This window comes from Ambystoma mexicanum, chromosome 5p (assembly GCF_040938575.1).
Source record: "Ambystoma mexicanum isolate Mex_15411 chromosome 5p, UKY_AmexF1_1, whole genome shotgun sequence".
NCBI lineage: Eukaryota > Metazoa > Chordata > Amphibia > Caudata > Ambystomatidae > Ambystoma > Ambystoma mexicanum.
Window position 1 is genome coordinate 773,330,406 of NC_090930.1, and position 14,472 is coordinate 773,344,877.

Here is a 14,472-nt window from a genome sequence, read left to right on the forward strand (position 1 = left end):
GAAGTGCTGGCTAGAATCCTTTTTTTCCCCTACAAGTGAAGCTGCTTAGTCCCTGAGTGCCAAGCCCAGAGATTTCCAAAAGAAAGCAGATTGTCCAACAAACGGTCAGCAGGGGATCTATTTAATTAATACATTCCCTTTCATTGGTGGGTTATTTTTCATTAGTGAGTTCGGGAGGGGGGCAAACTGTGTAGATCCTTAGCCTATTTTAATAAATATAAATGTAATGAATTCCCATTTAGCAAAACACCTGGCGTGATTTTTGTTAACATTCAAAATGAACAAAGCTCATTCCTAGTGTACGCTGAAAACTATTGCCGGTAATATAATTGGGTAATCCTATTTGTCCTGTTCACCTCAGCTTCTTTAAGGAAGAGGGGTGACCTTGTCCCTAACCTGGAAAAATACCTAAACTGCCAGCTTCCCTCACACAGGCCTTCAAGTGGAGGCGGGTCTGAAAATCCCACATTCTTAAATCATTCCCTTTTTACTGTCCAACTTCCCCAAAACAGGCCTTTAATTGAGAGGGACTGGAAAATACATTTCTAAACTGTCCCCACTCCCTAGATCTGGGCTTTGAATAGAATGGTGCTACATGGAATTGATGCTTGGGGTTTTGGGGCTAGGGGGAGAAGTGCTTGCAAAAGTGAGACTTCAGGTATCCAACATTGTAAACCAACTGCTAGCCTTTTTAAGCATGCAGGAAAATCGAAATTGCACAGAACTGCATATGCAAATTTGTTTTGTTCATTGACGAGTGTTGATTATCCCTTGAATTGAAATGTGTGTAAAGTATTGTGATTTGTGCTTTCCCAACCAACTTGTGTGATTTATTTATATAAAAAGAAGTGTAATTGTGAGCCACAGAGAAGGTGGCATGTGCAGTTTTAGTGGGGTCTCCATTATCTGTAATTCAAATACATATACATAATTTTTTCGGTACACTGGCCCGGTTCTTGGCTCATTGGTGGCACAGGGAGAAGTATCCAAGGGGCATGATATGAATCTGAAATACTGCTGAACAAAGAATGCATTAAATAGTTTGTTGTGTGACTCCTTGATTGCAGAGGGAAGGAACTCACCGTGTGGAAGGTTGCATCTCAATAACCCATTACAATAATCAACGAAAAGCCAACCTTCCTCCCCTCACTCTTTCCAGATTTTAACATGAGGAGATTGGATATTAGTCCTACTTATGTCAGACTCATTACGAATTATTGTATTTTAAGATAGAGCTTGTTTGTCTTTTTAATTACTGTTCTCTACTGTCTCCAGCCATCTTTCTTTTTCATCTAGGACATCATTTTGGTCTGCCATTCATTTGTTTGCCTTCTTTTTTTCCCATCTTACTCACTCCTATTTTATTTGTATGCCTCATTAACAAAAATGTTATCAATATAATTTCTGTCAGCATGAATTGCTAATTAATTGTTAAGTTCCTGTTGTCTTGCTATTGTTGCAAGTTAACCAACAAGCCTTTGCACATAGTATGCACAGTCCATTGTATTATTACAAATCTTTTTTGTTTTTTTTTATTTGTATATTTATGGCAAAAGAACGCTGTACAGAACATAAATCGAATGTCCTACCAGGCACCATGAAGTCTCCATTGGCAAGGCACTTTAAAGAAAAATGGCATACAATTGCACAAATGCAATTTAAAATGGTGGAGGTAGTCAAGCCATTGCTGAGAGGAGATTACTATAATTTCCACCTTCTGCAAAGAGAAATGTTCTAGATGAATTTATTGGAGACAGTTCATCCAAAGGGAATGAATGAGGAGTTCAGACTTAACTGTTTCTTTCGACTAGAAAGAAAAAAAACATATGCACAGAGATGAATATTTGTTGCTGATTTTGAGAGAGTTACACTTAATGAAGTATTTGCTACTGTCGGTTAATGTTTAGGGAAGGGTTTTCAAGGTTGGGGGATCACAATGGATGGTATGTAATGCCCAGAATATGGAATGACCGAAGGGAGTAAACATAAACACTGCTATTGATTTGTTAGAATGCATTTTTTTCAACAACTTGCCGCGAGGGCAGATGGAAAATATGTGGTATCTATATGTGTTGCACCATCTAATAAATATAGAAGCTAAGGGTGATTTATAGATCAAATATCTCTTCTGTTATATGCAACAAACTAACAATCTGTGCAAAGGTTCACTTTGTAGCCACAAGCTATCTCTGTATCCCCAACTAACTATATTTTGATCTGTGACTTCCAAGCTGAAAACTTTATTGATGCCTCATCACTCATCCAATACATTGCTTTGACAATTGGAATAACAGATGCACATAGAGAAGGTGAAAGCATGATGTAGACCAGCACATGGGTCCTAATAATCACTGGATAACATTGCAAAAGCATGCGTATTGATGGATTGCGATCCTCACTTTTGAAATATTGCTGGGGAATTGTAACCTATGCAAATGTAGGGATCTAGATACACTAGTTGGAAACACTGCTACTACATTAAAACCTTGGTAAAAGGTATACTAGGCTTGCATAGAGACGGCCAGTGCAAGATGGCTGCTGTGCTTCCTAACCGGTTGAGGAGCTTGATTACTCGTTGTATAGAAATCACGTGATGCATTTTCCGGCTCAGGAAAACTTATGCCGCAACACCACTCCCACTGGACGTTGGATGTGGATTGAATCTTTTGCACACCGAGAGAGTATTTCAAGAGGTAATAAAGAGATATATGCTCGGCTATATTGCCGACAAGTATGTTATATCGTGGTTAGAGGTGTGAATCTTTTACCTTCAGACCTTCTTGTTTTAACTGTAGATTGAAGACACAAATGCTGTATATACTCTACAGAGTTGAATTAATTAAGCTGTGGACCAACAGTCTTCTAGCGTCTTGTCCGCAGGGAAAGTATTTAAGGTAGTCACCAAGGATAGATTCAACAAGATATCAGAAGATATAGGGAAGTTATAAGGTGGAGTAATGGATATGTGCTCTTTCTTTACAGTTTCCTACAAAGTGGAAGTTTCCGCTCAGAGTCGTAGTTAGACAATGAGGCACTGTGAAGTGCTTTCTTTCCATGGGAATTGGAAATAGGTGTGTTGGAATGGAGATCATTAAGACCTATACTTGATTTTTTGGATATCTATATTTTACTTTCCTATTGGTTTGCACACTAACTAAGGTGACGTGCTTTTGCGGTTTATGAAATAGATAATGGCTCTGGTGTGGCTCCTTATTAAAATTATGAGGCACGGATGGTATCCTAATTATTGAGATGCAGTGGGGGAGCGAACTGGGTAGTGACTCTGGTAAGGACAAACCAGATTGTGAACCCTTGGCATGTTGCCTGACTTTATTCACAAACTGTGGTGGTGTTGAATTACTGAATGTATAGGTAACGTGTGTTTCTTTACATTTAATTTAGCTCCAGAAGAAGGAGATTGAGTCCCCCAAAACGCCGTGAGCAAAATCCATGAGATTGGATGAAATACATACTGTTGTTTGAATTATAAAGAAGAATAAGAAAGAGGCTTGTATGTCTAACTGTTTTCAAGAGTGCACATATTTTGTAAATTACTGATAGAAAGGTTAAAAAAATGTAAAATTAAAATTAAAAAAAGAAATAAATTACTGTTGATACAAATTCATTAAGCCAGTCGTCTGGAATTACGTTGTGTAGGGGACGAGAGGGCTCATAGATTGGGCTCTAGTTAATGTATTTATAATCAATGCTTCGTGTCAGGGTAGTTATACCTCCCCTGCACCCAAACTGTTTACATTGTATAGTAAACAATTGTCTAGAATACACATTATTTTATGTGTGCGTGGTAGCAATTCAGAGTTACTTTTGTTGTTAGTTAGCCAATGAGTCATTGCACATAGTATGCACAGCCCATCATACTATTACACATCCTTTTTTTTCTTTTTTTCTTTGTATATTTATATAGCGCCAAAGCCTGCAGGCATCAAGGCACGCATCTATCCTGGCAAAGAGACTCGCCACATCCACCCCAAACTCAACCTAACATGTCAGGGTTTGCATATTACACATCAGTAAGCAGGGGTACCTGAACTTGAACTGGTCCGGGAATGCACAAGGTTGCAGGGTTACCGTGAGGCAGTCATTCTAGGAAACAGAAGTCATATTTGGCTTTACAGTACAACAGAAGAGATTCGTAATTGTTCATACTTGTAATGCCCCGCATGGACACAGATTCGAGATAAAGCTTGGGGAGGCCAGTATATCCCAACTAAGATTTCTGTGGGAAACCACAGCGTCCATGTCTACGAGATGGAGCAAAAGACACCACCCCTTCATACTGCTCTTTGCTCAGGAGGAGGTCTAAAGAATAACAGGGTAAAAAAAAAAGAAGCTTTCAATGTGGGCTTGTTAAAAGTGAAACCAATCACCATTTTAGCCTCAGCGCAGATCCTTCTACCATTGTGACTCTACGGGCCTTGTTCACAGAAGCCATCTGTGAATGCCATCCCATTAAAACACGCTGTGTGAATTAGGCCATATACATCTGCCATATACATCTTTTCCATTCCAGCATAACAAAAACGATCATAAGTGAGAGCAAAACTCCTGACGGTACTTAACCACAGCGAGGTGTTTATTGAAATGTATAGAAGATTAATACCTTATTTTGGAACAACCCCAGACGTGGGATTAGGCGGCTGCTATTATGCTACGTTAAGTGGAATTTCGATAGGACCTAACTGCTATTATCATGCCTTCAAAACACTTCTGGCAGGATGGCCAGTGTGATATTTGTGAATTATCAAAATGGAATACTAACTTTCAATTGTCCATGATAAGTTTGTTTGTTGCTCCCATTGTTATGAGTTTGGCTTTCGACTGGAAGCAGCTACTTAATTTAAAAAAACAATTACATGGCCACATTTATTAAGAAGGTTATATGAACTCATACATTTTAGGACATCTGGAGAGGCTGGTATTATATCAGCTTCAGCGCGGCACCACTAAATATTCTTCATACTTCACTGGGCAGAAATGTACTCACTCAGCATTCTGAAAGGTTTTAATTATTTTAAACACGTTAGCTTCAAATTGCTTCTCCTCGCCAGGTGGCGGAATATATCTTTCAGGAACATATGACATGGAAAGGTGGCTGGCCTGCATGCAGCTCGAGCTAGGCAGCGCAAGCAGTACCTGGGCTCCATACGTGGATCTTCGTTGCCAGCTGGCGAGAACTCTAAAAATAGCACTTCCATGACAGCACAATGAATCCTCGCGAGAGACGCATCCGGCAGCAACGAGCTCATTATCTGCGTGTTAATGCATGAGCTGTGTGGCGATAACACGAAGAGGCAGACTAGGACACATCGCACGAAAGCTTCACATTCCTACAATGGAACATGTACATAATATAGCATGGCTCCACCTGGATGGATGCTGGAGAGAAACAATGTTCGTGGCAATAGGATTTAACGCTGCGTTCGTTATCAAGCGTATTTGACGTGTTTGATAGTATTACCAGACACCAGATAGTGGTTGTCAAATTTAGTGTTGACTGCAGTCTGCTGTCAATTCAATAGTGGCCAAAGGCGATCTGTACTAATTCTATTAAATTGTGTGTGCTGACAGTCTTGTGTACTTATTGGTCATTGTACAGCAGCCCAAGACATCTGTACAAATCACCATGTGTGATGCTTGAATCTGACAACAGCTGCGCCTCAGAAGCACAGAAAGATGTTCGAATAAAAACTGCAGTGGGTGATGCCGAAGAGGCTAGAACGTGAAACATGTTCAATGTATACTTGTATGTACCCCTTCACTATTACACGGCTTAGAGTTAATATTGAGCTATGGAAAGTCAGAACATGCAATGCAGACTCAATACATGTGTGGCCACCCTGGTGCAGAGCACAGACACACTCCTGTGTGTCAGAGCACACTAAGACAATTGGAGCTCTGCCTCTAATCTGTGAGTGTGTTCCAGAGAGACCGTCAGAAGTGCCTGCAAACACGTTCAATTGCCACTGTGCCTTTTCCAGCCACACTTTGAAATACACGGGTTGTAGATGAATATGTAGTGCATCATTACAATACCTAAAACAAATGCTGCTTTCACCAATGGATGCGTGCAATTGGTACGGGGTCAAATACTGCTTTTTGAAAGGGCGTGCTCCTGATTTTCAGGCGGAGCTACAACCCCATACAGTGAAGCATGAACTGCAAGATCTATTTTCAAACTAGGCCAATTCATAATACATACCTCCTGGTTTTACTGCGTTTCGTTTTCCACTTTCATTTCACCGCATTGGATCTGCATAAAGTGTGTAACTGTGCACCAAAATCGACAACATTCCGTGCATCATAGGATGGCAATGGAAAACACAACCTCTTAGCATTTCTCTTTTGTGTGTAAATTGGGCGTTGTCTGCTTTGTCAGGAATCACGCTCTGTATTAGTCATCATCGCAGATTCAGGAAGATGAACCCAGAACGTGGCATTTTAAATCATGGCACACTGAAGAGACTTGAGACGCATTAAGAACATGTTTGACAAGTATGGACATAGCTGCCATATTAGGAAGGTTTGTGGTGCACAGTGTGGACATGGCCCACTCATTCACAGTGAACGCGGACTGATGTTTTGTTGCATTTTGCTTTCCCTATGCTTTTTGAATATATCTCGTTCCATATCGTGCAAAGTTTAAACTTTTTTTATAAATGTAAACCCTTCATGAGGCTATAACTGCAGACTCCATCTCTAGAAAGATTAGTAGGTTCAAATTTCAATTTCGTTATTGGACTAAATTCAGCTTCCCAGTCTTAAGTGAACATACATTAAAGTAGGTAGACACAAAGAAAATAAGATTGTGAGGATAAAATGAAGAGCATAAGGAAAAAGAAAGAAAAGAAATATACACAACAAAACAACCACTACATAACCTTATCAGTTCCCATGACATTTATTCAAACGTGTTCAGTGAGCTTGGTCCTTGACTACCTGGGTTAATTTGGTTCTTTGAATGGTTCTTTGAATTTGACTAATTAGACGTTGATTACAATACATTTACAGTATAACAATTCTGCCACTATGTGCAGAGTGAAGCTACTGCTTTCTTTTTTTTCTCCTTAGTTCATTCTCTTTGGAATTATTCAAAGCTCGTTGGATATAAACAGAATTTCTAATTGTTACCAAGATTGAAACTGACATCATCTTCTTTTGGAGATTCTTTCCTACTGCCCATGGGTCTCATTTTAAATAAGGGAACAGGACATTGAAACTTAAATGCGAGGATAATGCATTTTACCTGTTTTTCATGCTCTCCCCCATTTTCACGCTGACAAAAGGCGCAGATAAGAGTTCTTCATTTAAGCTTGCATGACATTTTCATGCAGGTATGAAGCAAAGGGATTCCTATGGAATCCACCTCCGTGTAGCACTTGGCTAAAACAAGACGAATTATGTAGCAATCCATTAGCAAACTCTGACGGCAAAGTGTATTTCCAGGTGATGCTTACTTTTTCATGAGACAGAAACGCTTTTTTTCAATGTCCCAACATTTACGCTGCTGGGGCAGGGGCGTAAATGCAGAGGATAAAGACAGGCGTACCACAGTTACCCCTGTCTTAATGCCTGTATTCATGCTGGGTGGGGTTTTTGAACATGGAGAGCAGGGGCGTAACATGCGTAATGTTTCAGCCTCCCGTTTGCCCTTGCCTTAAAAAAAAACAACTTGGTTTCGCGTCAGCATGATATTTTGGTGCTGACGTGAAACCAATGATTTACCATGGCAACCACCTCTTTTTTGCAGCAGCAAAAAGCAGATGGTTTCCTTTGGAAATCATTGTAAACGCTGATTGCCATGCGTTCAGACAGGTGGCATTTACAGTATTTGCACTGTGGAGTACAAATAGAGAAGTGTAAAGAGGCTTCCACCGCCTGGAGGGCAACTGTCTGCATGTAAGTGCAAACGTAAGCTGCCCCTGCTGCGCAATTTAATAAAATGATGGCACATGCTACAAGTGAGTACCTTGTTACTCTAATTAGAATTTTCCAATTCTCCTGACCCACAAGGTATTTCAGAACCTAGGGTTAGATTACTCATTTACCAGACAGGCTGCACCAATCAGAGCCTGAAAATGTGCAAACCAATAACAGCAAAAAGAAAAATGTGCCCATGTGCACACACTAAGGCAAAGCAAGTGATTAGCAATGCTCTGGACCTCATGTAGCCCCTGATTTCCGTATATGGTCTGTGAAAGGGTGCACACTTCCCTTCACCGGAGCAGGAACCTTCCCGTGGGAACCACCACCTACACCCCCAGGCCAGCTGGATAGGGAGGGGCGCTGCACCTGCAAATAAAAGCATAGTTAACAGGAGATGGGCTACACCATGAGTTCTTAGATCACTAACTGAACACATACACCAGAGTGGATTTTATAGGGATCCCAACAGGGACCCTGCTTTATTTATAAAAAAAAAACACTTATACTTTCCCTCTCCCTCCTTTGGCTCCTAGGATTCCACTGCTATGAGCACCAACTAAATGGGGACAGCTATGTCAGCTCACCCTTCCTTGGTGGGGTCTCAGGGACCCTTAGCGAGAGTCTAAAACAACAGACCACTTATTTAAACTCAGGTGTCACCCATATGGAGGGTGAGGCCAGAGGATGGCCTATGAGGGTGGTCCCATCTCTCATGCAAGCCTCAGATAGGTAGTCACATTATCCCACTACCTCACTCCAGGGTACCTCCCCTCTACACCCCTTTTTCTATTTAATATCCTTACATATACTTCACATTCTACACCTACTTAACTTTACAGCTACATAACTCTACCCAACATTTTTCCCCAAACTCTACACTTTCCCTTACTTAACATTCAACTTAATAGTAATACCCACACATACTGTAGAGGAGGTCCCAGACATGGCCTACATCCCAACCCCACAGAGTGAGGTGCCAGAAACATACTCGCCAAAGTATGTGACGTATGAGGAACAAATGAGCCAACAGAGAGTAGCTCTAGGACTCTGCCCAGTGCACATCAGAAGAGCAATACCTGTTGAAGTGCCTATAACCAGACAACCTTGGGCAGCCCGGTACCCACTGAGACAACCGTACCAGCAGTTAACACACAATGAAGACTACTTACAGACTGTCCCCGAAGAGACCCAAAGAGCCTTAATGGAAGGCAAATGGTGATGACATAACAACCTGGACAGTTGTACAGATGAACATAAACTACGAACGAAAGTTGACACACAAGGGTGAAACGTTAGGAATAAAGTTGTAATGGACGTGTAAGAGAAAAGATGTTAATATAAAGAAACGTAACCAATAAGTGAAATAAATACACGTAACTGACTAAAGTGCCTGTAAATAGGCTCTGAATGCAAGAAGCTAAGAGAACGATACTGCTTACAATGCTTAGTAGAAGAATAGAGTGGCCAACTATATATCTACCTCAATAAAGCACACTATACAAGTGCAACTCCATTTTTTAAAAGCAGAATTAAGCCCAGGCTGCAAAGGGCTGGCAAGTCCAAGATTCATATTCCGGCCAAAGCCAAAGGGAAGAGCAGAATCGAAACTTAGTGAGAAGTAGCTCATGCTTGGGAATTCGAGGTCAACCTAAGGAAGGGAGGAGAGCGGCAGCTACAGAGAATCGAGACTTGAGAGCATAGCAGCCAGCCAGTGAAGGTCGAGATAAAGAGGTCCCTGGCAGGTGGCGAGGCTACGGGAGAATCAAATACATGAATACAAGGAAAATTAAGCAGATTCACGGTGAACAGACATATGACCAGCCAAGGGCGAAGAGGTACCAATGTCTGATGTCACCCAGAACCCGAGGATGCCATAACTTTCCCAGATAAGAAGCTACAGTTTCGAGGCCATCCTCAACCAACTAATTGACACGTAGCCTTAACATGCTGATTGATGGAAGGGAGGCAGTGTGAATCTTGGGGCACAAGGCACCTGGGTGTCTATTCTGCATGCTGCTAATTAAAGTAGAGATTTATGCCTAGGGGTGTAACCCACCCAATCACAATGGACCGAATAATCTAGGGTCCTATAGCTGTAGAACTAATTAGACGTTGTGCTTTTAGTGACGTCTATCATGAGTGATGTAGAGGGATGGGCGTAGATGCCCACCCAATAAGAGTTATCCAATCCCTATGCTTTGTTACCATTTACAGACATAGCACCTATACTTAAGTTACCTTTTCCAACCAATAGAATTGCATGATAAACTTATGAGTGTTACACGTCAATGATGATGATTTTTGGGTATAACTATTGCTGTCTGAATGAAGAATTTGGGAGTTGAAACGACATTTGTTTCCCCATTTTTTGTACTTGTCATTAAACAGACTTCCCTTTGCCAAACCGTGACTTGTCCTCATTGATTGGTGATGGAGTAAGTGAATCCCATGCCCCATCCTCTTCATGGTTGCGGCTATCTTGTTTAAAGGTGCCGGGGGGCGAGCTCTGACTCTCACGGGCCCGTTCAGAGATCGCTTTGTCCTCCAGTACATTTGGTAGCAACGAGGATGGTTTGACCATCAACTATTGATTCATTATTACTAAGACACCTATTGACCCATCGACACAAAGTAACTCTAGGTCTTCGGCAATATCACAAGTCCTTCGCCATTCGGCTGAGTAGACTGAGAAGTTTCCCGTGGACAATGATAGTATAAGTCCATAAAATCTGCAGTGGGTCTGAAGGAACCTGCCTTACAGAGCATAACCCTTCTTATTCCTACGGACAGCCGATCGGACGAAAAGACCGGAGAGGCGGTAACGACGGAGGGGCTGGTGATCCCGAAGATCCAGAGAGGAACCATGTGAGCGGTGAGTGAACGCGAAGACTCAATACTTTGGCAAAAGTTTTGTAGACATTAGAACAAGTAAGGGAAAAGGTAACGGAGGGTGGCGGAAAATAAAATAATCAGAAGTAGAGAAGACTGTATATATGTATAAGGTGATAATGACTCTAGTAGAACAGAGGAAAACAGTGGTTACCGGGAGGACACCCGAGAGAAAAAGTTGGTTAGCAGGAGGACACCCGAGAGAAAAAGTAGGTTACCGGGAGGACACCTGAGAGAAAAAGTAGGTTACCGGAGGACACCCGAGAGAAAAAGTAGGTTACCGGGAGGGCACCCGAGAGAAAAAAGTAAGAGGATTTGCCTTGTTCCTGCGCTTTAATATAGCGGTCAGAAGAAACGTGAACTCAGAGCCCATGTAATAGGGGACGATTAGGCTACTGTGACGATTAAAGATGTCACAGAAGGGGTTTGTTTAAACTCCATGTCGGGATATTGATTAGAAGGCAGAGATATATATGTCCAACTGGTGTCTGTCTAGTCTGTCAAGTGTCTGTTGTACGTGTTCCGTTGTATGTCACATGTAAAAATGGTGTAATCATTGATTGTTTTAAATGAAGTTTTGGGTTTTACGCGATTCTGTAACTGAGAGGGAATCACACACAGATTGATGTTCTTGAAGCAAATTAATGGTATAAAATTTCGATGAGAAAAGATTGGATTGGAGCTTGCGGTATTGGTGCTCGCTCATATTGTTGGGAGTGGTGAAAGTGCATGAAAGTATTGCTAGAACCAGAGTACAAGCATGGAAGAGATAACCCCACTCACCCACTTATGCAAGCAATGGCCTAAACATGCACCCAAGCTTAAGAAATATAGTGCGGAGTGGGTTAAGGGTACCGCCCACAAGATGTTTATGCTGTGGCCACAGAACAGGTCTTTGTCTAAAGCCATTTTATAGCACGTGATGACTTATTTACATGCCACATATACAGGTAAAAAACTAGAGAAACGTCTTGCTGTTCTTGATCTTTGGAAAATGTTCGAGCAGCAAAAGGAGGAAGAGCCACCCACAGACTGGATATTGAGCGAATGCACGGAGGGGGTGAGACGGCTACCGCGCCACCAGCCCTGCCTGAGCCAGAGATCGAGGGAAGTAAGTCAGAGGGTCTCTACCCGCTAAGAGAGCTAAAGACAGCTACGGGATATAGTAACCCTGCGTATGAGTCACCTACGTACATTAGTGATGAAATCAAGGAGAAGGAGCAGGATATTAATCTTACCTCCGCAGTCCTGAGGGACTGGAAGAGACGCGATGATGAAAGGAAGGACCAGGCACAGATTAGTGCACCTCTCGATAAAGAGAGAGAGGGAAAGAAACAGAAAGGAAGTGAAGACGGAACTGATGAGATAGTATTCGCAAAGGACGAATGGATGGGATGACAGATATTAGTGAAACTCGATGTTAAAGGAAGTGGTGATGTGAGACTGAGAGAGAAGTCTGATGAGGTACAGAGAAGGGATAAGGAGAAAGAAAAGAAAGTAAGGGACGAACGAATAAAAAGAAAAGATAGGCTGAGGCGAGAAAGGCTATTTAAGGGTGTCTATTCTGCATGCTGCTAATTAAAGTAGAAATGTATGCCTACTGTTGATTACTATTTGTTTCCCTGTTTTTTGTACTTGTCATTAAACGGACTTCCCTTTGCCAAACCGTTGACTTGTCCTCATTGATTGGTGATGGAGTAAGTGAATCCCACACCCCATTCTCTTCATGGTGCGGCTAGCTTGTTTAAAGGTGCCGTGGGCAAGCTCTGAATCTCATGGGCCCGTTCAGAGATCGCTTTGTCCTCCAGTACAATACATATAAATACATACATACATTTCCACGCAACATATATGCATATACAATACTATTGTCACTATTGTTACAATAGGGGTAACTGCTGCTGCCAGTCACCCTTTCCACAGCACTTTTGTGCTGACATTGGTGGTGGTGGCTGAATGGGGTCTTGATGAAACAAGTGCCTGCCCACCTTCTGTACGCTCCTCCTGGTGTCCCCAACCACCACGTGGATTCACCCATGGTCACCAAACTGCATACACTATGCATGGCTTCTGGGCTGCCCCCTGTATGTGTGTGGGGTGGTCTCACAGTCACTGCAACACCCTTTGGCCTTGTTAAACTCTTCTGGGTAGCCCTATTGGCATGGGGGGCAGCCACAATCACTGCAGTGCCTGTAGCCTTTTTTATTCTTCTGGGTGGGCCCATTAGGCATGGGGCACACCGGCACTCATCGCCGCACCTGCGGCTTGATTTAAAATATTCAGGGAAGGCCTGTTAGTGTAGGGCTGCCCCACATCACCATTATGCCCCATGCCACTTAACTTCAGGTGGTGTCTACTGTGCCATGGGGATGCCACCACAATCACCATAGCTCATGGGTGCCAATTCTGCTCCAGACAGCACCAACATGGCAATTGTGCCACAGCTGCGTGCCTGTGGCCTGTTGGGCTGCCCTCCCTGCATTGCACTGTGAGGCACAGGGGGTGGGCCACTGGACTTCACCCGGGCTCCCCAGTGGAGCAGCCCAGGCTTTACTCCATCCTCCTCTGCCCAAATGGGGGGATGCGAATGACTACACAAAGGACCGTATGACAAGTGAATGGGAAATCTGTACTTTACCTCCTCGTGCACCATCGTCACAGTACAGGTCAGGGACAATGCACATGTCAGACTTACCTGCATGGAGAAGCCGTGGTACACATAAAGTAGCAACCATTTACTCCAACATGACTACAGGTACCACATTGCAACAAGCACTCACCAAATCAATGCAGGCAAATGGCCACATTGCCTCACACAAGAACCCCCCAGTACCACAGCCATGCACCCACTTGTTGGCACAAGATATGATATGATAGGTTATTTATAACGCGCTTAATACCCAGAGGTTTCTAAGCACAGACCCGGGATCAAACCTGTGGTGCTCTATGTCATCTTGTTTCCAAGGCGAGCATGTTGCCCCTGAGCTATCCTAAGATGCCCAAGGAGTGCCCATGGGGAACCCAGCATGCCACATACATGGTGGACATGCCTGCCACATGACAGCCACCTTTCCAGTAGTTCCTCCTCGGTATACTCGGGCTCGTACATGTAGGGCATTATTGTAGCCATTGCGTGGTAAACAAACAAAAATAATTTATAGTGATGGTACAGGTGTTCACACGGGCTACAAGCGGCAAAGGTAGATGACCAGAGCACAGAAACAAGTCACAGAATACTCAAAGTAATACAGAGAGAGGAATGGAATCGAAAATCTGCTGCTGTGTGTTGTGAAACGGTCTGTTTATACTTATTGAGGAAAGAGGTGTCTTGCTATTTCCATGGCGACACGTCATTAGCTGAAGCACAGCGATTGTTTACACGAGACGTGCTTTGGCGTTGTGATATGTGCGGTACGCGTCTGCTGATGACAGGCTCAGAGGCGGGGGATATGATTTAATGCCGCAAAAGCAGGTCAGCCAGGGCGATGGGCCAGGTGATAGGATTATCACAAAATGGCAGCGCCCTGGTGCCTGTTTTCGCGTGCATTTTATGGACGAAAACTCGGGTAAGGTCTATAGGCTTAAAAACACATGGCCAAACCATAGGGACAATAACACATTTTGACCGAACCATTCCTT